At 36.3% G+C, this 25665-nt stretch overlaps 2 long non-coding RNA genes across 4 annotated transcripts; one reads left to right on the top strand and one right to left on the bottom strand.

Moving 5' to 3' along the window:
• The first annotated feature begins 807 nt into the window (after positions 1 to 807).
• On the top strand, positions 808 to 2996 carry LOC116403741. 2 transcript variants are annotated; one of them, XR_004216573.1, is made up of 6 exons: positions 808 to 1471; positions 1637 to 1721; positions 1810 to 1836; positions 1944 to 2006; positions 2208 to 2263; positions 2815 to 2996. It is a non-coding gene; the product is annotated as an uncharacterized LOC116403741 (long non-coding RNA). The 2 variants fall into 2 exon arrangements; XR_004216572.1 differs by having other exon boundaries at positions 809 to 1471; positions 1810 to 1841.
• Positions 2997 to 12849: 9853 nt separating this feature from the next.
• On the bottom strand, positions 12850 to 15297 carry LOC116403775. Of its 2 annotated transcripts, none has more exons than XR_004216604.1 (3): positions 15286 to 15297; positions 13446 to 13487; positions 12850 to 13087 (listed from the first exon to the last, which is right to left on the bottom strand). It is a non-coding gene; the product is annotated as an uncharacterized LOC116403775 (long non-coding RNA). The 2 variants fall into 2 exon arrangements; XR_004216603.1 differs by lacking the exon at positions 15286 to 15297 and adding an exon at positions 14875 to 15019.
• Between the last annotated feature and the right edge of the window lie 10368 nt (positions 15298 to 25665).

Below are 25665 nucleotides of genomic sequence, written 5' to 3'. Positions count from 1 at the left end.
GTTTGTTTTAATCCATAAATGGATTTTTGAATCTTACAAACCTTTTGTTCTTGATCTTGATCTATAAACCCTCTAATTGAGTAATATAGATACTCTCTTCAAGATTTTCATTCAAAAAAAGTTGTCTTGACATCCATCTGCCAAATTTCATAATCATAAAACATGGCGATGCATAAGACTATTCTAATTGACTTTAGCATGGCAACGATAGAGAAAGTTTCTTCATAGTCTATGTTAGAAAGAGACATGCGCAGTGGAAAAATGGAATACAAAATTACCCTAATTGCACCTATTTAACTTGCAACCCTAAATTAAAAGAATTAGGGTTTAGGAAATATTATACCTTTGTATCTATTCGAATATGAACGTCTATACCTCTCACAAAATTCCAAAAGTTTTTGAAACCAAAATGTAACACCTTAAACTTACACTACTACAAAAACAGGCTTTCTTGACGTTTGTAGTTTTAATTACTTGACGTTTTTTGAAAAAAACGTCAAGAAAGCGGTGATTTCAAAGAAAAAACGTCAAGAATTTCTATGAAAAGGCGGAGATATGCCAATCTTCAACTTTCTTGACGTTTTTTAAACGTCAAGTAATATTTATTTATCCTTGACGTTTTAAAAACGTCAAGTAATATCTATTAAATTCTTGAAGTTTTAAAAACGTCAAGTATTTTTATAAATTCGACATTCTTGACATTTTCTAAACATCAAGAGAGCGGTTGTTCTTGACGTTTTAAAAACGTCAAGTTCGATTAAATAAAAAAAAAAAGGAAACACGCGTTAATAATTAGGTGAGAATTAATCCTTTTGCCCTAGAAATTAAAACGCATCTTCTTCTTCTTCACGCCTAAGCATTTTCGAAATCTCCACCTTCACATTGTCGTCGCGCTTGAGTTTTTGAAATCTCCAACTGAAATCACCGTTCTTGAAGTTGGGGAAGCCCTATCCCACACCCATTCTTGACGTGATTCGAAATTGGTCTTCACACTCGTTCGAAATCACCATTCGAAATCGCCACCGAAGATTAATTCCATCTCTTCACACTCAATCTCCGTCTGCCATCCACCGTGCTTCAAGTCGGGCTCCTTCGAAAATGTCATCCATCGTCGCTTCTCTATACGAAAACTCCATCCTTCTTTATTTAGAGATTAGAAATTAATTCTCATTCACGTATGAAGATATCTTGATTTGTGATTTGAACCTTTTGTATTTGTATAGAAGCGACGTATTGCTCATGGTGCTTTGGGTTTTTTGGGTTAGAAATTTGAACCTCACGCATGAAGAGGTTAGAAATTAATTCCTCTTCCCTCTTCACGTATAAAGTTGGGGAAAGTCCATATATCACATGGTGCTTTGGGTTCTCCTTACAAATCCAATGGAGTTGATGATTGATATGAGAAGATACAGATTGATAGAAGGAGATATGGCTTATACGGGACCGTATTTTCCCTACTGTCACACAGTAGGTGAGTAATGTAACTATTTTCCATTAACTTTCTCTACCTTCCTATTTCTCTTGGCTTATACGGTTGTATTATGGTTGAGAAATGGTCGTCCATCTTACTGCTTGATGTTGTTTGAAAACAAAAGACTAACCATTTTAAACCAAAATTTGTCCCGAATATGCACAGATGACCGTGAGGGATACTCTAAACTCTGCACTTGATGAAGAAATGTCTGTTGATCAAAAAAAAAAAAAAATTTATGAGAGAAGAGGTGAGGGAGAATGAACACAAACCCATTTATGTTTGTATATTATATGATTTGTCTACACTTATGATTAATTTCAAACATTTTGATGCAGGTCGGAGAATATCAGGAGACTTATAAGGTTAGGTAGGTGGAAGAGATGATCTCTACTTCACATGATATTTGAATTTCTTATTCATTTAATTGTACATTTTAACAATTTTTGGCTTTTTTATTCCCTTCAATTAGATAACCAAAAGGATTTTGGAGAAATATGGTTCTGAGAGGGTTCTTGATACCCCAATCACAGAGGTTGTTTCTTAACCCAGAAACATTGTTTTCCGTCAATTTTATTGAACTACATTGTTATTTCATCATTGCAGAAGCTGGTATTTGTATCCAAAATTTCTCCATTCTATTGGAATTTTTTTATATTTTTGCAATTTATTATTCAATCAATCACTTCCCTCTTTGTTCATGCTAATAAAAATCTAGCTACTTTTGAAATTACAGGAGGTAAAATGCAGAACATTTGTTAACCAAGTCACTTATTTCGGACTAAAAAAAAGGTAACAACCAATTTGTTAACCATGTTTGCACTTTCAATATTGTTTAATTTTTTTGTGTTACACTTTCATATTAACTATAGTTGCAAAAATAGGTAACAAGAAATTTATTTTTTAGAACTTAAAACAACAATGGTTGGATATCCAGTTGTGATTTATGCATATTTTTTGTATTGGCTTTTTGTTTGATTGTGTTGAAAGAAAGTTATAGTTCAAAGTGTTAGAGGCTTGGCCACCTTAGATTTGCAATTCCATTATGTCTTACTCTTTCGTGCATTATAATTATAAGTGTGTAGAAAAACATGTGGTGTTTGTTTAATTATACAATGTACTTACTTTCCCCTCATGTGTGCATTATAAGTATTTTCTGGCTTACTAATAACTTCATTGAAATTCTAGTTAATTTATTTATGATCTATCGCTAAACAATTACACAAGCTGAAGTGAATGAATAAATGTGCAAACACAAAATCTACTATGATGTTGAGTTGAATAGTGATGGTTGGATTTCTATTATGCTATGTTATATTAATTATCATCAAATTTTTTTTCAGGCTGCGAGAACCGGTGACTTAGAGCTTTTTCGTCGCGACTTGGAGCTTTCTCAAACTGTTATTGGGAAGTTTTTGGATAGTTTTTAGATAAGTTAGTTAATTTAGGAAGTTGAGTTGAACTAGGATGTTGAGTTGAACTTATGACAATCTAATGAGATTGTTTATATTATTTTTGCAACTGATATGAAATATTCATATATGTATTGTTTTGGAAATGATTATATATAAATATGGTGAAGCATTTTATTTATATATGATTATTTTTCTAACGCTTTGCACTATACTAAAAAGCCTTGATCTTCTTCCCCCAATGTTTTCATAAACTTCTTAAGACAGACCCTGACCTTGGTTAGGCTCGGATCTCCTTGGATTATCACCTTCTTCCCCTGATATGTAAATGTTAACATCAGATTCTTCCAATCCACTCCAGTCGTTCCCAAGGAATACAATCACTGCATTCCAAGTATGGCAACTACCCCTCCGAACTTCAAGGGTAAAAACTCATTCACTACCTTCTAGTCTCCCAGCATTAACTCAACATCTTCACAAATTACCTTCCCTTTGACTACAGTGCCCGAGCCCAAAATGACTCCATAATTCGACGTTTCTTTTGTACTCAGTTGCAACTCTTTCACTATTTTTTTCTGAAATGAAATTGCGTGTGACTCCACAATCAATTAGTACTATAGCCACCTTCCCTTGTATCATCTCTTTTACCTTCATTTTCCCTAGGTTGGATAATCCCACCACATAATTAATGGATAATTCCACCACCACCTGACTCTCCTCTACGATCTCAGGGGCATTCAATTCTTTCTGATCAATTCCTCCTTCAATAATTTCATACTCCTCGCCTTCTTCCTTCACAACAATCATTCGCAATTCCCTTTGCTCTTTCATCTTGCATTTGTGGTCATGAGAATATTTCTCATTACAGTGAAAGCACAATCCCTTCTTTCTAGATTGAAATTCAGCATCAAATAAGCGCTTCGTCTGTCCCTCTTTCCGTACTTCCTCTTTTGTTGTTCCTCGTAGAGTAATAGTTCTCATCGGCCAATTCATTCCTCCTTTACTTTCTTCTGTATTCGCAATGGTATTAGCCTTGGTGCTATTGTGGGAGTTTATCACCTTTTCTCCAGAATATCCAGAAAGATTTGCTTCCTGACATCTTCCTTGTTCTCTACCTTTTGCGCGATTAGTATCATTTGTGCTAATCCCTTCGACTCACATAAATCCATCTCCGCCTAGATCCACAGTTTCAATCCTGACATAAATGTCTCTTTTACCACCTTCTCTAATAGGTCCGACAAAGGAGCTACCCACTTATCGAATAAATTTTGATATTCCTCTATCGTTGTCTTTTGTTGAATTTGCAAGAACCTTACATACAACGATTCCTCCCTCACGGATCGAAATCGCACCAATAATCTTTCCTTCATATTCACCCAATCTACAAAGTTCTCTCGTTCTTCTTCAGAGAACGGTAAAAGTTCAATGCTAGTCCCTCAAAACTAATAGTGGATACAGTCATTTTCTCAAATTCAGTAAGTTTATGAATGTGCAAATACCTCTCTACGCGAAACAGCCAAGAATCGGGATCATCTCCATTGAATATCGACATCTCCACCTTCTTAAACTTATTGCAGTCATTATTACTTTCATCATCTATTTTCTTTTCTTCCTTCCTTGTTTCGTTCTCCCATCTTGGTCACCCTTCGCCTTCGTCCACATTCTTCGTCGATGAATTGTGCATTGTTGTCGATTCCATAATTCGTAACATCATCTGATTCTACCTCTCCATATTTTTGGATATTTTGGCCAACGTCTTTTCGATCACCAGTATCTTACTAATCTCTTTCTTAATGTCTTGTATTTCCTGGTCAAACGTCTCCATCTCTTCGATCCGAGTATGAACCATTTGCATTCTTCTTGCCCGAGATCAATGCTCTGATACCAATTTGATGGAAACCAGTCTTGGAATGAAATTGCTACTATATTATTAATGATAGAATAGGAATGAAATCCTAATTACAATATGAAATCCCTCTCCTGTTATCCTCTCTCTCAAGGAAGAATAGAAATTCACTTTCTCAAACAAAACCTAACTTTCCCGCCCACGATTACTTTTTATTTATACTAACAATAAGGTAACTAAACCTTCCCTTTACTAACCCTCACATGCTATTCATGTGCACGTGATATTTTTTTTTTCAATTTCTTTGTCCCTCTTCCGCTGTACAGATGTAATATGGGGGTCTATCAGATTCCTCATCTTTTCAAAACCTCCAATCAAACTCAATGCTAAGTTTGACTGCTCCCTTCAGAGTGACGACCCTCATTTTCCCCCTTCGGTGGTTTGGGGAGGATTCCTCCTCTTTTTAAAGCCCTCAATCAAACTTGATGCTATGTTTAGAACGCTAAGAATAGGTGGTCTAGTTTTGGTTAGGCCAAAAGTGAAATTTTCCCCCAAAAGCACTAATAATTAGGGAACTCAACACATTCTACTTGACTTAATCGACTTCACTCTCTAATTTTTATGAGCTTTTTTCAATGCATATTGCATATGTTTTTTTTATAGTTGTTGATTGTGTCACATTTTTATGGTTTGCATTTACAAGCCTCTTTTTTCTTTCTTTGGTATGCAATATGGTAATAGGCCTGCTAGAATCGGTGGGTAATCTCTCTATGGTTCTACACTTAGTTTCAAAGTTTGATTATTCCCTTCGAAGTGACAACAAGCCTCGTTTTCCCCTATTGTGGATCAGAGAGGATTCCTCCTCTTTTCAAAGCCCTCAATCAAACTCAATGCTAAGTTTAACTGCTCCCTTCGAAGTGACAACAAGCCTCGTTTTCCCCTATTGTGGATCAGAGAGGATTCCTCCTCTTTTCAAAGCCCTCAATCAAACTCAATTAGAGTAAAAAGGAAAAATTTCATCTCGGGCGCGTGTACCTCACACGTGTCTCTCTAGGATTTCCAAGTTCTCTCACTCGCTGGTGAAGGAGGCGAATGCCTGGTGAGTGCTGCGGTCAGCAAGGGATCAAATTCGAAGGTAATTCATTCGGTTTTGGCAGATTGAATGTGAAAACTAATGTCATTTGGTATCCATTTCGAAATTGATTACAATTGATCAATTGAACCATTACGAATGATATTCATTTTGATTCGGGAGAATTAACGTCTGTCCAGAAATTGTTTAAATCTATTTCCAAGCTGAATTGATTTGAACTATCTTGAAAGTATTGTGTGTGGTACGAATCGATTTATTGGCAACCACTTCTGGGTTTGAAGACCATGATTTAATTCACTCGCTGGAGGGATCTCGCATGAATCTCCTCGGTTGAATTTCAATTCTTTTTGAGTTCATTCGTGTTCCCAGATTGGGCCGAAAAGATCATCACGGATGTTGGGTTGATGTCCTAAGCATGAAACGATGAAGAAATTATCCAGTGACGTTAGGAGGTGAAGAAACGCATGATGTCAAGCCTTCAACGCGTACATGATATGGCGGCGAACGACCGAAGGGCGGCGACTGCAAAGGCTGACCTAATTTATGTGAGGAAGAAACGGTCGGACATGAGTGGACCCGAACCGGTTTAGAACGTGAACCGTGAAACATATAAAAATCAAAATACAGGAAATGGACCGAGCGGAGATGGTCCATGAAGATTGTTGGCCCAAAGGCGTGTGGGCCGATTGTTTTGAATGAAAACTTGATGAAGCCTAGTGAGCCGGTAAATGGGCCGAAGCCGAATGGTGTGGACACATTTATGAATGGAATTGGTCATGGATCTCTGGTTGATGCCACCCATCTCACACGAAACTGGGATATCTCACAGAAGGAGTGCTTACCTGCTGGTGCTTCAAGTGTTCAGCATGTTGGGCAAATTGCAGCGACCGAAGGATATGGACCTGGGCTGGATGCTATTGCAAGTGCCCCAAAGATTGGGCCGGTTGATGAGTCGGGCATTTGAATGATGGGCCAGCCATTAGAGAACCGTTTGGTACTAAATTCAAATGGTGGCGCCGCCTGTTCCGATTCGTGGGCATGAGGTGCATAAATCTAATAATTCTGGAGGTGCAGGTAAAAATTTCATGGGCTTCCTTATTTGGCTCAACAAGAGGTTTCTCTATGACCTATACACCTCTGACTACTGTGGGAGAGAAAATTGTGGTGACCCCCGTTTGAAGAAGATTATTAGTCAAGGAGTTTAGAGTGTGGGAGAACTCCCTCATCAGGCAATTAATTGATGCAAAATTGTCGTAATCTAGTCATCTCTATCGTCTTATAGAGAAGATTTGGGGTAGAATTGAAATGCCAACAATTACTTGTCTGATGGAGAATGGGCTCATCTGCTTTTGAAATTCAAAAACATCTGAAGTCGATAGAGTGGATCTTATCCCGTGGCCCATGGCACCTTGGAGGCAAACCTATGCTCCTCCGGCAAATGGACTCCAGGTATAGTTCCTGAATCCTTTGTCTTTGATTCAGTTCCTGTTTGGATAAAGTTAGGGAGGATTCCGTTGGGAGCTATAGACGGATGTTGGTTTGACTGTGGTAGCGAGTGCAATAGGAAAACCTCTTTCAGTTGATCTTGCTACTAAAGAGAGGCGTCGTCTTTCTTATGCCCGTATATGTGTGGAATTGAATGTGGACAGTATTATGCCTGCCGAAGATAACAGTCAACCTTAGAGAGGAGAGGAATTTATTGTAACTGTCACTTATGAGTGGAAACGGAAAAAATGTAACTTGTGTCGATCTTTTTGGACACTCGCAAAACACCCTTTAAAGAGGCAATGAAAATAGTAAAAAAGGAAGCTGCAAGTAAAGAGGTTCCTGTTAAAGAGGTTGTTCCTACTAAAGAGGTGGTTCCAGATTGTGGGGAGTATGGAGATGTTGTGTTGGAATCCTTCCAACACATGGAAGAAGGAGAAATTATTACCCATAAACTGCCTGAAAAGGTGGAGGTAAATCGGGAGGAATTTACCGCCAGTTGACAGGAAAAATAGGGGAATGATCTCTATTTGGGACAGAGGGAAAAGGGCGGAAGTGAGTATCACTAACTCCTTTAACAACCTCATGGAGGTGGATAAAGGAGATAAATGGCCTTTATCTATAGTGGATGGCTCCCCTCCTCCCTTACGAGTAGATGACTCTTCTATGGTCGTTTTTGAGTACTACAGGTGATGTAATTCCTATGGGAGAGGCGGCTCCCATACGACCTCATGGTTAGTTGGTGTATCGTGGAACGTGCGGGGCCTTAATAGCCCTGTAAAGTGTAAGAGCGGTGAAGGACTTCTTAGCCGTGTCTACGGTGGGTTTCTATTGCATCCTGGATACTAGAGTTCGAGAGGAGAACTTTGTCTCGATATCTAGAAGATTTAGTGATTCGTAGGGGTTCATTAGTAACTACAGCAATAGTGGAGTAGGTCGGATGTGGATTATGTGGAAAACGTAACAGATTCGTGTTCACGAGACTAACGAGGTTGTCGACCAGTTTATTTCTGGTGTAATAACAGATTTGATCTCTGGGGAGAAGGTAGAGGTTCTGTGTGTGTATGCCTCTAATAGTAATATCGAGAGACGTGTTTTATGGAGGCGAATAATTGAGATCTCTGCTGGTTGGAGAGGACCGGGTATGGTCTTTGGTGATTTTAACACCATCAGACTCCACTCTGAAGCCTTCGGGGGTGCTCCGAACGTGGAGGATATGGAGGAGTTTGACATGGCTATTCGAGAGGCGGACCTTGTTGAACCCGCGGTCCAGGGGAACTGGTTTACTTGGACTAGTAAGAGACATGGGTTGGGTTTGATGAGGAGACTTGATCGTATCCTAGTGAATGATGAGGGGCTTAGTACATGGCCTAACATGTGGGTTAACGTCCTCCCGTGGGGTATTTCTGATCATTCTTCCATACTTGTCTATCCCAGTAATCAGCGAAGCCAACAAGTGGTCTCTTTTCGTTTTTTCTTTAACCATTGGGTTGAAGAAGCGTCCTTTATGGATGTTGTGTCCTCTGCTTGGACCAAAGATACTAGAGTTTCTCCAATTGTGAATAGTGTAAGGAACTTAAGAAATCTCAAGTCGATTCTTCGCAGACATTTTGGTAGGCATATCCGAACCATCAGTGAGGATGTTCGTCTTGCCAATGATACCATGGACCGAGCTTAAAGAGAGATGGAGACGAACTCTCTGTCGGAGGAGGCGACTAATCACGCGAGCTTAGCCACGATAAACTTTTGGAAAGCGGTTAGAGTGGAGGAAGCCGCTATGCGCCAGAAGTCGCAAATCAGATGGTTGAAGCTAGATGACCAGAATACTGCCTTTTTTCATCGATATGTTCGATCAAGGCAGAGCAGCAATGCTTTGAGATCAGTTATTGACCCAGATGGAAATTGGTTGACTAACCATGATCAGGTGACTCAGGTGGTAGTGAATTATTTCAAAGATAGTCTGGGTTCTCAGAATATTAGCTATAGAGAGCTCTCTACTTGTATTGAGGAGATTGTTCAGTTTAGATGGACTGAGGAGTGTTGCCAGGCCCTCCAGTCGCCTATTGGCAGGAAGGAAGTGAGACGTGTTCTGTTCTCCATGGATGGTGGAAAGGCTCCAGGCCGTGATGGGTATTCAGTTGGCTTCTTCAAAGGAGCTTGGACAGTGGTTGGAGAGGGCTTCTGTGATGTCGTCTTACACTTCTTTGAGACCAATTACTTCCCTCAAGGGGTGAATACGACTGCTATTACACTTATTCCTAAAAGGAATGGTGTTAATCGATTGGAGGATTTCAGCCCTATATCTTGTTGTAGCGTTATTTATAAGTGCATTTCAAGAATATTGGCAGATAGGCTTCGTGTGTGGCTTCCTTCTTTTGTTAGTGGAAATCAGCCTGCTTTCATCCCTGGGAGGAGTATTATTGACAATATTCTTCTTTGTCAGGAGCTTGTAAGGGCATACCATTTGCACAGAGGTAAACCTCGGTCCACTATGAAGGTTGACCTCCAAAAAGCTTATGATTCTGTTAATTGGGATTTCCTCTTTGGCCTGCTGATTGCCATAGGTACGCCTTTAAGATTTGTGAGTTGGGTTCGAGCGTGTGTGACCTCTCCGATGTTCTCCATTATGATTAATGGATCGGTTGGAAGGTTTTTTCCATGGGAGGAAAGGACTTAGACAAGGTGACCCTTTATCCCCGTTCTTATTTGTGATGGTCATGGAGGTGCTTTCTCGCATGTTGAACAGCCCACCTCAGAATTTTCAATTCCACCAGTTTTGTGAGAAGGTCAGATTAACTCATCTTACTTTTATAGATGACTTGATGATCTTTTGTACTGCTGATAATCATTCTATAAGTTTCATAAAAGAGACTATTAAGAGGTTTGGTGAGCTTTCAGGACTGTTTGCTAATCTTGCTAAAAGCTCAATTTTTCTTGTGGGGGTTAATAGTTCGAAAGCTTCTCGGCTTGCTGCTAACATGGGTTTTTCCATTGGTCATCTCCCTGTTAGTTATCTTGGGCTTCCTCTCCTCTCTGGAAGATTGCGGAGCTCTGATTGTGATCCCCTTATTCAGTGTATTACCAGTCGTATTCGGTCTTGGTCTGCTAGAGTGTTATCTTTTGCAGGTAGACTTCAGCTTGTTCGCTCAGTCCTTAGGAGCCTTCAGGTTTATTGGGCTAGTGTGTTCATGCTTCCTATGAAAGTCCACAGAGACGTTGATAAGATCTTGAGGGCTTATCTGTGGAGAGGTAAGGAGGAGGGAAGAGGTGGTGCTAAAGTTGCCTGGGATGAGGTTTGTCTTCCTTTTGATGAAGGAGGTCTTGATATTCGTGATGGATCTTCTTGGAATATAGCTAGCACGTTGAAGATATTATGGTTGCTACTTGTTAAATCTGGTAGTTTGTGAGTTGCTTGGGTGGAATCTTATATCCTTAAAGGGAGATCGCTGTGGGAGATCGATGCTGGGGTGGGTCGATCTTGGTGCTTTAGGGAAATATTGCGTAAGTGGGATATCCTTAAAGCTCATGTTAACATGGATTCAGGGTAAAGTATGGTTGGTTCCATGGATTCAGGGTGGGCCGATTATCCAGCAGTTTGGGAAGAGGGTGATCTATGATGTGGGTAGTCGGTGGGATGCGAGGCTGGTGGATTTCATGGGTCGGGATGGTGATTGGAGATGGCCGCTTGTTTCTTTGGATTTGATGGACATTTGGGATAGGGTTCAGGGAGTGAGGCCGAGTCCGAGTGTTGAGGATAGGTGGGTTTGGGTGTCGGGGAGTCATGATAGTTTTTCGATCACTAGTGCGTGGGAGACTATTCGTCCTCATAGTAGTAGGGTTGGCTGGTCGGGTTTACTATGGGGTGGGGGAAATATTCCTAAGCACTCCTTTTGTGCTTGGTTGGCCATCAGGGATAGGTTGGGTACTAGAGATAGGTTAAGTCGGTGGGATAGGTCGATTCCTTTATCGTGTTTGCTTTGTGGAGGGAACTATGAGTCTCGTGATCATTTGTTTTTTTCTTGTCATTTTGGGTGGGAGATTTGGTCGAGGATCCTTTTGCTTATGTCATCTTCTCATAGAATCGGTTATTGGGGGTTGGGTTATCTTGGATTTATAATCAGGGTATTGGGAAGAGTGTGAGGAGAAAACTGTGGCGCCTTCTCTGGTGTGCTACAATTTATTTCATTTGGCAGGAGCGAAATCATCGTCTTCATGGAGGTGCTATTCGGGAGCCTATGGTTGTATTCCAGCTCATTCGGTCGTGTATTAAAGCGCGTGCTGCTTCTTGGTTGGATGGTGTTCATGGTCTTATTTAATGTTCTTTTCGTTTGCTTGTTCCCGGGTTGTGGGGTTTCTCTTCTCTTTATTAACTTTGTTGTCTTTCTCTCTTCTTCTTGTCCTTTTAATGTTTGGAACACAAGTTGGTTTCTTTTGGTTTTAGTTCTTGTTCCCGAGATGTGGGGTTGTTTTGGGTACTTATGGGTTATTTTGTCTAACTACTTGTTCTGTGAGTGTTGTTCGCTCTTTTGTCTTGACCTCAGGCTGTGAGGTCCACCTTGTTGTTGTATAATATTATCATTACCTTTTCAAAAAAAAAAATCAAACTCAATGCTAAGTTTGACTGCTCCCTTCGAAGTGACAACAAGCCTCGTTTTCGCCCTACTGTGGATCGAGGAGGATTCCTCCTCTTTTCAAAGCCCTCAATCAAACTTGACGTTATGTTTAAAACACTAAAAATAGATGGTCTAGTTTTGGTTAGGCCAAAAGCGATGTTTTCCCCCAAAAGCTCTAATAGCTAGGGAACTCAACATGTTCTACTTGACCTAACCGACTTGACTCTGTATTTTTTATGAGCTTTTTTTAATGCATATTGCATATGTTTTTTTTTATAATTGTTGATTGTCTCACTTTTTTATGGTCTGCATTTACGAGCCTCTTTTCTTTCTTTGTTATGAACTGCGGTAACTAGGCATTGCTAGAACCGATGGGGTAACATTTCTATGGTTCTACACTTAGTTTCTAAGTGTGATTGCTCACCTCTAATTTTCAAAACACTTAATTTCTAAGCACATACAATGTTCACCTAGAAAAAAATGAAAATTGTTGTAGTTAAGATCAAAACTAAATAGTTATGAAATAAGACATAAGAGATTTGATTTTAACAACCTTCCCGTTGTACTTGGGATCCACTCTGGCTTTGTGCTGGAAAATTGGTTTGGAGCTAATCGTAAGCTTTCGGTTGCTCTTCTGTAACCTTTAGATACTCTTCAAAGCTATAAGCTTTGCTTCCTGACGAAGAATCTTCTACTATTACAATACATAAGAAAATTCTATTTCATAAACCCTGTATCATAATTGAGGCTGATAGAATGATTATTCTATAACCCTACCGATAGTTTCATTCTTAACATTCATAGACACGATGCATGGCAGCTATCCAATTCTATTTCATGTTCTCGAGAATGGCTCGGTTTAACAATAATGTTAATTTTTGTTTTCTATTTTAAAATAATAACGCTGCTTACTAATCTTTTTTTTTTTCCATTTGGCATTCTACTTTTTCTACTCAGCTTTCTTTCCCTAGTGATAACAAATAATACGGGTGATAAAAAACTTAATCACTCACTTGTTTCAGCCACCGAAAGCCCTTCTGCTTTAGAAATAGAAGATGGGTTTGAGTAGGTAGATTTACTTGCATTGTATGTGCTGTTCATTGAACTCTCAATTTCATCGAGACCAATTTCTCACTCAAACATGGTCTTGCATTCTCTAGAAACGTCCTACAAACAAAAATGAAGAACAAAAAACTACAATAAGGTCTATGAAAAAGTTACAAAGGAAAATCTCAAAAACTGATATGTAAGTCATAACAACCTTAGAGGTTTTTCCAAGAGTCCGAGCAACCAGCATGTAAATAAGTTAAGTCAACTAAATTTGCTATAAATTTACTCGTATTAACATTATCATTGTTATAGACTTGACAACTTCAAATTTATCAATATAAAATATGCTTTAACAAAACGTACCTTGAGGTTCCTCCAACCTTATTAAAAAAGCAAATAATCCAACAATTTAACAAATTTATAGTGCATATTATGTATATCAATTGATCACAACAAAATAAGATCGAACAAATACCCATGAGTAATATTTAGCCACCAAATGAATAATGATGAAAACCTGAAAACAAAACCGAGAAAAAAAAGGAAACAATTCATCAACAAAACAAATTTAGGGGACTAAAAAATTGCTTACCTTATTACACACTTCAAAATATTAAGAAAAGTGGAGGGAAAAAACCAACCAATAATCAACAAATAAACTTCAACACAAATAGCCATAAATTTTCTTCTTTAAAGGTATCACAAATAAGTCCATCAGTAATAACAAAATAAAAAAGGGCAATGTGCAATTGAATTCTGCAGTCGTAAAGCTATGCTAAAGGCAGTATGAAATCAAACTTGAGCACTAACAAGAAAATTTGCAAAACAAAAATTACTAGACATCATTAACTAAAGTACCAGCACAACAATGAATGTGTAACCTCCGCAAGAGCAAACCCGAATGGAGAAGAACATGAAGAAATATATAAATAGAAGAAACATAAAAGACAAACATGAAACACATGGAAATATACAAAGGGGATAAATAAAAGTACAATTATAAAGTGATGAAGCACAAATATAGGTATCAACAGAACCAGAATACAAGTCTTACCCTATCTCGACTGTCGAGGAGTGTTAACCAACCGTCGGAAGGTTGGTTTTATTTTTTAGAAAAAATTAATGTTGTCTGAATTCTTTTCCAAGCCACTAACCAGCCCCTCCTTATCTATGATCGGCGATCAACTCCTCAACCTCTAATTACATTTAAAAGAGTGATGCGAACATTGTGTGAAATCCCAAACCTTTGATGGATCCCACCATCACTCTCTTTCTATCCCATTCAAAACCTCATTATTTTCAAGAGAGGCCTCAAAGCTTCTTCCAATTAACATAAAAGAAGAATGAAAGAGAAGGAGAGAAAGGGAAAGTGGTTCAAAAGCTATGGAAAAAAAAGTAAAAGAAAATGGTCTACTCATTGGCACATCTTACACAGATGATAATGTTAGGGCAAGGCAATGAGAGACAGAATGCTTTTGGAGCCTTCTCCTCTACTTTCGAAGATTTTAACAAACTAAAATATGCAAATGTTACAAGAAAGATCTTTGGAGATTTGAAATAATCCAAAATAAAGAAAAAGGAAAACCCCAATATGTACAAATTTCAGAATCTAAAACTTGAAAAGTGATTGAATGATGAGATATGTTTGTACAATCAATTATAGAGACAGTGAAATATTAAAACAAAAATGAAACGTACCAAGATAAAAAGAATAGCAACTAGTATTATGACCTTTGTATGTCTTCAAAATACAAACATCAAAATGAATCAAGAGATCTACCACACAAATAATGGTATCAACACAAATAAAGCAATTGTTTTAGTAACAATATTTGAGTACAATTAAACTAAGCATGCTATTGTCCTTGACAAATTTACATTCTTCTAATCGAACAAAATCTGACCTTTAAATAGTGATAGAAACTGAAGATGAAAGCAAGTTTAGCTACAACTTCAGACCGTGATATATATGACGGAACCTATAAAAAAAAGAAGAGTACCTAACTATATATACACAGAGGAGATCTGATGCTTACTAGCACATCAGAGGCTCAATCAATTTATATTTAATTGAAAAACAATCCCTATATTTTAATGCATACACATTGAATAGCCCCTGTTTCAATCCAATTTACAAAACTACCTCCATAAAATTACATAATGGGGGAAGTTCGACCGGATGCACTGTGCTTTACTAGAACCACATGAAATTATTGGAACATAGTTCATTCAATTAACTTTCTATTCAATAATTGAAACAAATGGAAAGAGGACAATTGAATATTAAATAAAGATGGAATTAATTGGGAACTCACGGAGTAATGCGAGAGTTGGGAAAGGAGAGAGCACAAGGATTAGAAAGGAAAGGAAGAGGAGCGTCTGATAATCCAGCGGATTCTTTGATGAGTGGAGTACTAGTAGTAGTAGTGGAGGTTCCAAGGACATTGAAGTCAATCCGGTGAGAGTGAGGGAATTTAGAAGGTTGAGGTTGAAGAGAGTAGAAATTGCAACCAAAATCGGTGACGATGGTGGAATCGAAATTGCGAGGGAAGAAGAAAAGAGCATCACAGATCGAAGTAGAGGAGGAATCAACACTGGAGAAAGGAGGAAGATAAGGAGAACCTGCCATTAATGGAAGAGGGAGGAAGTGAGAGAGAAAGGAGAGGGAATTAATTAATTAAAGAGAATTAGGGTTTGAGAAGAGAAAGGGAAAATGGAGTGTACGAACAAAGAAGAAGAAGAAGAAATGGAAAGGACGCGCTAAGAGAAGAAGATGGAGATGGATCGGCGAAATGGGTATGATAGGGTTTCTTCCTTAAAGAAACGGAAATTGAGAGATAGGCCTTAGGGTTTTGAAAAGAGAAAGGAAAAATGGAGTGTACGAAGAAATGGAAAGGACGCACTAAGAGAAGAAGATGGAGATTGGATCCGCGACTTAGAGAAGAAGATGGAGATGGATCCGCGAAATGGGTATGATAGGGTTTCTTCCTTACAGAAACGGAAATTGAGAGATAGGCCAAAGAAGACAAGAGAGCAAGAGAGAATGGGGGAGGAGAGGGAGGAGAGGGAGGAGAGGGAGACTTGGCCGTTAGAGAAGAGGAGAAAGAAATTTTAAATGAGAGAGACTGTACATGTAGGGTTTTTATTAGAATTTTTTTTTTTTGAAATCTTGCTTAATTGGATTTAGAGAATTTTGTGTATTCGGTTCACTGACTCGTATTAGCTGTCCATTGGTCCATTGTTTTGTCATTTTTTTTTCAACAAACTAAATGTTTTAAGCCATTTACAAATTAGATTTCGATAAATCGATAATCATATTTTTTTACAATATAGGACTAAAAAAGATAACTAATTTATATATATATATATATATATATATATATATATACATACAACAGTATTTAGTTAAATTACAAAAAAAATTCTTTTGAATTTTGTAGTTTGTGTAAAAAAATAACCTTAAACTTTGAAATGTTAAAAAAATTGTTTTGAACTTTTAAAAATTATTCATAAATACATCTACATACGTAGGATGAAGGTATTGGCATGCTTCTCTAAAAAAACTTTCCAAAAAGATGTGTGACTTTTGAAAAGAAAAATTACAAATGGGGTCGTTTTTAAACAAATTAGATATATCGAGTTATGTTTCTTTAATTTGTTTCTTTTTTTCACATATTATCAATCACATCTTACTTTTTTCTTTTTTCTTTGGAACCCTGCAAAAATAACAAAAACATTTATAATCACATGACTCATGTCACTACATTTTCTAAATTTTAAAAGTAGTAAATTTAAAAGTTGATAACCCTATGATTATCGTTTGATAGTCATCTAATATCACTAATTTTGTCATATTCGTAATATCCAAATAAGGTTTATTGGTGAGTCTAGAGTCAAACGTGAGGACTTATACTAAAAATATATTTATATTTTGAAATTATCTTAAGGTGATTAATAACATACGCCTAAGAACAATAGCGGTATCATCCACTTGTAAGGGGGGAGGGGAGTCATCCACTATAGATAAGGTCCACTTGTCTCCCTCACCCAACTTCATAAGGCTGCCAAAAGAGTTAGGCATAATCACATCCACACGTTTACCCTAAGGTGAATTATAAATTCAGCAGGCATAGGAGAGTCCACATTTGATTCAACACATACTCAAGCATGTGACAACCTTCGTCTTTCCTTAGTAGCTAGATCTAAAGATAGAGGTTTTCCTATAGCACTAGCCACAATAGTCAATCTGACATCTGTTCATAACTCCATTGGAATCCTACCTAGTTTAATCCATATAGGAACATAATAAAAAAACAAAGGATTTAGGGACAATACCTGGAGTCCATTTACGGAGGAGCATACTTTTGCAAGCAAGATGTCGCGATCAACGAGATAGGATCCATTCAACAAGTTTTGGGCATCTGAATTGGAAACAGATGAGTCCGTTCTCAAGAATTGTAATCGTTGGCATTTTAATTTTATCAACAATAACAACGAGCTAAACAAAATCCTCTATCCAGAATGCACTAATGAAAACTAAAATGTAAAATAAGTACGAAGTAATTAATTAAAACAGAAGACAAAAGAAAACCAAAGTAAATTGACAAAATGCCCACAATAAGCTTCAAGAGGAGTGAGAGGGAACACCAAGAGAAACATGAATAGCCTTGCTAACTTTTCACTACTAGCCAACTACATATTTTTTTACAATACGTGTTAGGGAAATCTTTCCCTTTGCAAAACATATCAATATATAATCAATCATTGGCTCCTTATGGGAAAATACAAAAGCCCTATACATGTCTGTTTCAAGCCTGTGTTGAACAACTTTTAATTCCCTAAGATAAGGAGATTTATCTGAAGGTTCGAGAATAATGACATGTCCTCAACTAACCCACCATTTCGCAACAGTGAACCAGTTTGATCGTTAGGGGACAACTTTTGATAATAAGCGCACAACCATGCCCCAATTCCAAGTCTTCATCTCTTATCTAATACCAATGATGGAAAGCTAGGTATTTACTAAATATCCAAATCAAATGACCTCTATGCACAAGAAAATCTCTCCCGAAGGGTTGCTATATATCTTAGAATATTTTAGGTATAGACTAAAACATGTTAATATTATTTTCAAGCTTAAACATTTTGAAAACTTAACACAATCATGATTGCTTATAATTTTCATTAGTAAATTCATCAATAAAAACATGTTTACCAAAATGTTTCTAAATGCATGCTTTGGAAATACTTTATAAGTCAGTATCCTCAAATATTCAAACATCAAAGCATGCTTGAAACATTTGATAGTAAATTCATGTTTAGAAATCAACTTTAAACTCATTTTTGTCACTTATAGAGAGTAGCTTGGACCCTTGGCTTATAAACTTGTTCGATCTCCTTCAGATCTAAAATATTGTTTTAATATTCTTTTACAAAACACAGCGTTTCAATTAGATCACTTCTCCTTTTCTTAATTAAACCTAATTCGCCGCGACTTTGTCCCTTCTCCACCCGAAATCAAAAGCGTCGTTCACCTAACCTTCCCTTCGCGTTCATCTGTGCATTCATCAGCGTTCATTGCCGAAAAAGACTTCCCTTCGCATTCATCAGCATTCACCTTCATTCATTTGCGTTCATCTTCCGTCACCGTTCGTCTACTTTGTGTTCCCTTCACCTTCGTTGATTTGCGTCCGTCTGTTCACCGTTCAAAATGCGTAAACACATTCTCTGTTCGAAAACGAGTAAACACGTTCACCGTCCTTCTGTCACATTCCACTTTCGCTAAACCTCTATTCGTGTCCAAATCCTTCATGGTTACTCATTCGTTGTCCCTCAAATTTGTCGTCCTTCTCTACGAAAACGTCGTCCTTCTTTTGAGTCTTCATTCCCCTTTATGTCATCCTTCTGTATTTAGAGGTTATACTTCATTCCCCTAAAACTTCCATTGGTTTCCATATTTCAAGAATTTGAAATTTAATATTGCTAGTGGAAATTAAGTCAATTATGTTTGCTCCCAAACTACCTCCTGACTATGCTGTCTGGTTAGGAGAAATAAAGTCTTTGTCATATTTCAAGGTAGTGTATGTTAACCAACACTTAGTGCATTTTTGTGTTTATGAGCTTATTTTAGTTAATATGTTTTTGTAGGAAAAATATGACGTCAATATGGCATATTATACGATGAAATTGTAGTCGTTTAACACAAAATTTTGAGGTTCTTTTTCAACTAATTATGCTTTATCTAATATAATTTTCCAAATCTTAAAGAAGAACTTTTGATTTCATTGGAATTTATCATTAGAGGCATTACTATATTGGCTGCCTCTCAGTGGGCTATAGGTTTTCCAATGGTCATTTGACATTGGTTGATAATAGCAAAAGTTAGAGCTTGAGAAGAAGGAGCAAAGAAAGTAGTGAAGACAAAAGAAGAAAGAAAGCTGAGTGAAAAAACGAAAATTGACAAGGTAGAGATGTGACAATAACAAACCCTTGATAATTAAAAAAGGATGGTGCCAAGAAAATTTAAATACAAAAAAAATGAAGGTTCTTGCAAGTGTATTGAGTGAATGGGAGAAAGAAAGGATAAAAAAAGGTAGAAAGAGAGAAAGAGAAGTCAAGGGTAGAGATACAAAGCTTTGTATATAGAAACTTTATGTTTATACTCCATTATACGTTGTGGAGAATATAACATCCTGATATGTTTGATTCAATTTGAATGATGCAATTATTTATTTTTCTGCAATAATTCTACTTCTAGAACCTAAATTTTGAAAGCCTACTAATTTTTCAGAATTAATTCGAGACCCCACTTTTTCTCCCCTTCCTACCTACGGTTACTTTTTGCTTAAACTTTAAAAGTTGTTTGAAATTTTTTGCTGAAACTTGTAAAATTTGTTTGAAGTTCGTATATCTCTCACATATTGCAAGGTTTCTTAATTATTTTTATTGAATTTCCTACATAAATGCATTCAAATATGAGTTGACATTATTGGAAAAGATCCGTCATCCTAAAGTAGTTCAGTTTTTTGGTGTCGTTACTCAGAATTTGCCTATGGTGATTGTTTCTGAATACCATCCGAAGGTATGGATACATTTTCTTACCCTTTATTTTATTCTAATGAAAATTATTTCATCATGTTTCATTCCAAGCATTTCATTACATATTTTGTTCATATATGATGAATGGTGATTAGTTTTTGTATCAACTTATTCCCTCTTCCATGTGTATTTCATCTTCCAGGGTGATATATATCAATATATTCCCTCTTCAATTGATTCTTGTTTTTACTCTTGGCTTATAGGTTGCTACATGATCGTATATTAGGAGCAAAATTGTGCAATTAGTTTATAGTTAGGGAGATTTCATATAGTAAAAAGCAAAGAGAGTAAATGGTAACAAAATCATATTGTTCACATGAAATGATAAAATAATCATTACACATTTACAAGAACAGTAAATAAATTATGTGATTTTCGTGAGAAAAATGAAGAAGAAATAGCTTCTAACAAAAGTGAATATAAATTAAAGGAGAATATAAAACTGTTGAAAATATTTATTTTCAATAATTCGGAAGTTCTTTGGCTATATATAATGGAAGAGAGCCTTTCCAAGGTGTGATGCCTGGCGTCAACAACGACGCGCTTAGCACAGATACGGAACCGAACACCATCTTCTTGGTGTTTGTCTGTGCAAAAGCCTCGAGTGGCTATGGTCTTCTTCTTCTCTGTGAGGGAAATGGTTAAAGTTGCTAGACTATTTCAATTACTATGTGAGAGGTGGCTGAATTTTATTGGACCTCTCTTCTTGGGCTTACTTTTTACAATTGTTTAACAATCTCTCTCCGAATATACCTTCGTCCCCTTAGCTGCTTCCCACTTTGGTAAAATTGCCAAAGCTTTATGTGTACATTGCAAGAGATAGAGGAGCAATGCAAAATAAGGTTATTGGAACAAGGCGAAAGTTATCATTTCGTGACACAAATTGAGTTTTCTTGACAAAATTTTCGCATTGTTAATTAATGACATAAATTATGTGTCATTAAAAATTACCCTAATAAAAAATCAATGTTTTCCTTCAATCATACGCCTTTTGATTTAAAACAAATAATTCGAAGCTTTCATCCCACTTGTGAACAACAACCGAAAAAAACCTTACTTCATCCCACATCGTCGTTGTCTTTAGCTCTCTCGCAAATGCTCTCTGGCGACGTTCCCCCCTCTCTCGCAAATACTCTTCACGACTTTTCCTCTCTCTCAAAATTAAGCTCTCCACCCACCGTTTGAAGGAACTCACCAAATTTGCAAGTAATTGAAGAATTCGTGGTCCATGAGATCGATTAAGTCCATTTATGAGTTAGTTTGATTAGATTATGTCACATATACATGTATTACAATTAAGGGACACTTGCGAAAATGGCAAAATAAGTTATAATAATTAAGTCCATAGAACACATACTTTATTATTTGAGAAAGTGACAAAAACAAAGACCAGCTCACACATCAAGAGGTAAAATGTCACAAATGCCCTCGTTATTGATGTACATTTGATACACCTTATACACGTCTGATACACCTAATACCTCTTGATACATTAAGTCCATTTATGAGTTAGTTTGATTAGATTATGTCACATATACATGTATTACAATTAAGGGACACTTGCGAAAATGGCAAAATAAGTTATAATAATTAAGTCCATAGAACACATACTTTATTATTTGAGAAAATGACAAAAACAAAGACCAACTCACACATCAAGAGGTAAAATGTCACAAATGCCCTTGTTATTGATGTACATTTGATACACCTTATACACGTCTGATACACCTAATACCCCTTGATACACTTGATACTTCTTACTGATACACTTGATACATTTGATAGATACAATTCATGCACTCGGTACTCATTGATACACTCGATACTTTTTGATACACACCTGAAACATCTTCATACACATAATACTTCTCATTACACTTGATTCTTCTTGATACACTTGATACCCCTGAGGCCTTGATACACTTGATTAGTTTGATACACTTAAAGACTTCACTTATAAGTTTGATACACTTGATACACCACTAATAAACTTGTTATACTTCATTGGTACACTTAACAAATTTGATATGTTTGATGTACATGCACTACAAGAAATTTACCCTTTGTCGATGACAAATATCGTCAGTAAATCTTCAAAAACTAATCGACTTTTCATTTGCCAACGAAATTAAGCTGTCAACACAGACTGTCACGTAGGTCTGTCGGAAGATCCTCTATCGATGGCAAAAAATAAACTGTCAGCAAAAATAGGAACTATCGATGAAATTGAACCATCAGTGTGCGTGTGTGTGCGCTCTTGTGTGTGTGCGCTAACGTGTGCGCATGTCCACGTGTGCTTGGGTGTGTGTATGCGCACATACATGTGTACGTGAGTAGGTGAGTGCGTGTGCATTTGTGTGCGTGCGGTTTGGTGTGCGTGTGCATGTGTGCGTTTGTGTGTGTGTGCCTACGTTCGTGTGTGTGTGTGCGTGTGTGCACGTGTGTGTGTGTGCGTGTATGAGTGCACGCGCGTGCAAGTGTATGTATGTATATGCGCGTGTGATTGTGTGTGAATAAGTTGATATTTTTTAATGTTGAGTTTCTCCCAATTTTAAAACAATAATTTAATTATCTTGATATTCAAGCCATTAATATTATTGTGAGATAAAGATAGTGAATAAGTTGATATTTTTTAATTTTGAAATTCAATTAAAGTTATTTTGATACAAAATCTATTGCTGAGATTATCAAATTCTGAAAAATAATAATTTTGCTATTTTGAAATTCAAATTCAATTAGGTTATTTTGAAATTAGTAAGATTAAATAAAGTTAAAGTCTTGAATCCATTAGTTGAGTCCCGAGATATTAAGAAAAAAGTATGATATGAGTTTATGTATCTTTTTCAGGTAAAAAATAATTAAAAGCTGATAAATGCATAATATAAATTAATTACAACATAAAAAAAAATAATTTTAGTTGGAGACTATGGATATTTTGGTATTTTATAAAATATTATGCACGTGCAAAAAATGTTATTTGCTAAAATTAAAAAAAAAATAGTTTTGTCATTTTTCAAAATGACCCATAAAAAGGTTGCTATATCTCTTATGACAGAGTGTATATCTACTGGTTCATATTCGACCTGTTGGTTGCTAATATAATTGGATAAAATCGCATTATATTGAAATAATTACACGAATGACACTTTTAAGCCAATATTGATAGAAATTATAGTTTAATTAATGTTATTAAGTCAAATGAACATGGTTTAAAAGTCCTTCTAAACACAATTAATGTAGTTGTTTTTTAATTTTAACTCATTTATACATCTTTATGCATATGTGCGTGTGTACGTGTGCGCGTTTAGGTAGGTGTGCGTATGTGTATGTGCGTGCGTTCGTGCGAGTGTCCGTGTGCATGTGTGTGTGGGTGTGTGCATGTTTGTATGTGTTTGTGCGTGTGTGTGTGCGCGGGCTATTGCATGTATGCTTGGGTGTGTGGGTGTGCTCGCACGTGCGTGTTTGTGCGCGTGTGCGTATATGTTTACGTGTGTGCGTTTGTGCGTACGCGTGTGTGCGTTTGTGCATGTGTGTGTGCTTGTGCGTGTGTGGATAGGTGTGTGTGTGTGCATACGTGAGCGTGTGCATATGTGTGTGCGTGCGTTCGTGCGTTTGTGGGTGTCTGTGTGTAGGTGTGCGTGTGCGCGCTGTGTGTAAGTGTGCATGTGTACGTGTGTGCACAGTGCTTCTATGCTTGTGTGCAAACAAGTTAATATTTTTTAATGTTGAGTTTCTTCCAATTTTAAAATAATAATTTAATTATCTAGATATTCATGGCATTAATGTTATTTTGAGATAAAGATAGTGAACAGGTTGATATTTTTTAATTTTGAAATTCAATTAAGGTTATTTTAATACAAAATCTATCGTTGAGACTCTCAAATTCCGAAAAATAATAATTTTGTTATTTTGAAATTCAATTTTGTTATTTTGAAATTCAAATTCAATTAGGTTATTTTGAAATTAGTATGATTGAATAAAGTTATTAATATCTTGAATTAATTAGTTGAGTCTCGAGATATTAAGAAAAATATTAGGATATGAGTTGATGTATCTATTTCAAGTAAAAGATAATTAAAAGCTGATAAATGCATAACATAAATTAATTACAATGTAGAAACGAAATAATTACAGTTGAAGAATGTTGATATTTTGGTATTTTATAAAATACCATGCACGTGCAAAAAATGCTAGTTGCTAAAATTCAAAGGAAAAAGTAGTTTTGACATTTTTTAAAATGACCCCTAAAAATGTTGTTATGTCTTTTATGACAAAGAGTGTAGATCTACTGATCCATATTCGATTTGTTTTTTGTTGGTAAAATTGGATAAGACCGCATTATATTGAAATAATTAAACGAATGACACTTTTAAGCCAATATTGATAGAAATTATAATTTAATGTATTTGTTTTTTAACTTTAATTAATTTACACATCTTTGTGCCTGTGTGCATATGTGCGCGTGCGTGTGCGTGTGTGGATGGGTGTATGTGCGTGCGTGTGCGTGCGTTGTGCTTGTGTGCGAACAAGTTTATATTTGTTAATGTAAAATTTCTCCCAATTTTAAAATAATAATTCAATTATCTTGATATTCAAGCCATTAATGTATTTTGAGATAAAGATAGTGTACAAGTTGATATTTTTTAATTTTGAAATTCAATTAAAGTTATTTTGATACAAAATCTATCGTTGAGATTCTCAAATTTCGAAAAATAATAATTTTGTTATTTTGAAATTGATATTTAATTAGGTTATTTTGAAATTAGTAAGATTGAATAAAATTAAAATCTTGAATCAATTAGTTGAGTCCCGAGATATTAAGAAAAAAGTTATGATATGGGTTGATGTATCTTTTTCAGGTAAAAAATAATTAAAAGCTAATAAATGCATAACATAAATTAATTACAACGTAGAAACGAAATAATTACTGTTTGAGAAGGTGAATATTTTGGTATTTTATAAAATATCATGCACACGTGCAAAAAATTCTATTTGCTAAAATTTAAAAGAAAAAGTAGTTTTGCCATTTTTCAAAATGACCCATAAACACGTTGCTATATTTCTTATGACAAAGAGTGTGCCTCTACTGGTACATATTCGACTTGTTTTTTTGTCGTAAAATTGGATAAGACTGCATTATATTGAAATAATTACACTAACGACACTTTTAAACCAATATTGATAGAAATTATAATTTAATTAACGTTATTAAGTCAAATGAACATGGTTTAAAAGTCTTTCTAAACACAATTATTGTAGTTATTTTTTAATTTTAATTCATTTATACATCTTTGTGCATATGTGCGTGTGTGCGTGCGTGTGCGCGAGTGCGTACGTGTGTGCGTATGCGCGTGTCCACGTGTGCGTGGGTGTGTATGTCTACGTGTGCGTGGGTGTGAGTGTCCACGTGTGCGCGTTTGTGCATGTGCGTGTGGGTGTGTGTGTGTATACGCGCGCATGCGTGTGTACGTGAGTGGGCGTGTGCGCTTTTTGTGCTTTTCTTTCGATTTTAAAATAATAATTTAATTATCTTGATATTCAAGTCATTAAAATTATTTTGAGATAAGGTTATTTTAATAAAAATCTATCGTTGAGAT

The sequence above is a fragment of the Cucumis sativus genome, chromosome 5 (assembly GCF_000004075.3).
Source record: "Cucumis sativus cultivar 9930 chromosome 5, Cucumber_9930_V3, whole genome shotgun sequence".
Taxonomy (NCBI): domain Eukaryota; kingdom Viridiplantae; phylum Streptophyta; class Magnoliopsida; order Cucurbitales; family Cucurbitaceae; genus Cucumis; species Cucumis sativus.
This window is presented reverse-complemented; position numbering and strand designations above follow the sequence as displayed.